Raw genomic sequence first — 1,151 nt, forward strand, 5'->3', positions numbered from 1 at the left:
ACAGAGAGAAAGGGACGAACCTAGGAACCCGTAGATACAGCAGACTCCGAGCGCGGAGGCATCCATGCCAATCCGAAGGAGCACCAGTGGCATGCCCAAACCCCACCACCGGACATCGAGCATAGCAGTGTTCCCCAACAGCTACAACTGTGAGGAACCTGGCACTAAAGCCTAACCACAACCTGCACAGCACAAGAGAATCAACATACACGGCACACGGCGAGCGGAAAAGGGGAAAAGAGGAGAGGGCGCTCACCATTGCCTTGCCGGTGCCACCGGCGATGCCCCACTGCTCCTGGAGGCGTCAGTGGTGGTGTCGAGGCTGAGGGCGAGGAAGGGCTGGTCGCCGGTTCCAGTTGCATCTGAAAAAAAACAAGAACTAAACATCAACCACATGATGTGCAGTGAAGACTATACGTGGTTGAATGAGTTTGTATCAGGAAACATGTCAGCCTAGATGAGCACCCACACAAGAAAAATGATCTCGGTGACAGTGTTTGTTTATCACTACAGATAAAACTAATTATATACTGTGGTCCTCTGATTATGTACATGCCATGCCAGACTAACACAATGAAATTAATACGGAGACAAGATTGCTAATCTTTCTAGTTTATATATTCAGTTGACTTTCTAAATTAATTACACCAATTCACATACACACATGTACATTGAATCTGACAATCACTCAGGTCTATGGCTCTTGCGGGTGCACTATTTGCTGATCTTTTTTTTGTTGATCAGTTCACCACAAAACAATACATTTGTTCAGTTGTTCTAACTATCACGAAATTCATCTCTTGAATAGGTGAAGAATTTATGACAAAAAAGGACAGCATACTTACATTCCACATCAAGCAACAACCATGAAATTTAGAGCATCCCTAGCTGAGCTCCAAATCAGCAACCTCCATAGAGTTTTCTTCAATTAAAAGTGCAACAATTATTAAGGAAAGAGAAAGACACTAAATAAAACCTCATGGAGGGATGGTACCTGACACTGAATTCTAAAGCAAAACAGAACTATGTATGTATGTTCATATGTGCATTCATCGGCATTCCATCGATGGAGAGCCACATAAACCAAATCTCCCATGACTGAAATGGTTAATGGAAACAAAATCCTGACGGGCGAGAGGACGTGAGTGGTA

The 1,151-nt window shown here is 44.0% G+C and overlaps 1 long non-coding RNA gene across 1 annotated transcript; it reads right to left on the reverse strand.

The window, feature by feature from the left end:
- Positions 1-303: 303 nt before the first annotated feature.
- On the reverse strand, positions 304-1,151 carry LOC119291820. Its single transcript, XR_005142651.1, has 3 exons — positions 995-1,151; positions 846-888; positions 304-362 (listed from the first exon to the last, which is right to left on the reverse strand). It is a non-coding gene; the product is annotated as an uncharacterized LOC119291820 (long non-coding RNA).

The sequence above is a fragment of the Triticum dicoccoides genome, chromosome 4B, assembly GCF_002162155.2.
Source record: "Triticum dicoccoides isolate Atlit2015 ecotype Zavitan chromosome 4B, WEW_v2.0, whole genome shotgun sequence".
Classification (NCBI taxonomy): Eukaryota; Viridiplantae; Streptophyta; class Magnoliopsida; order Poales; family Poaceae; genus Triticum; species Triticum dicoccoides.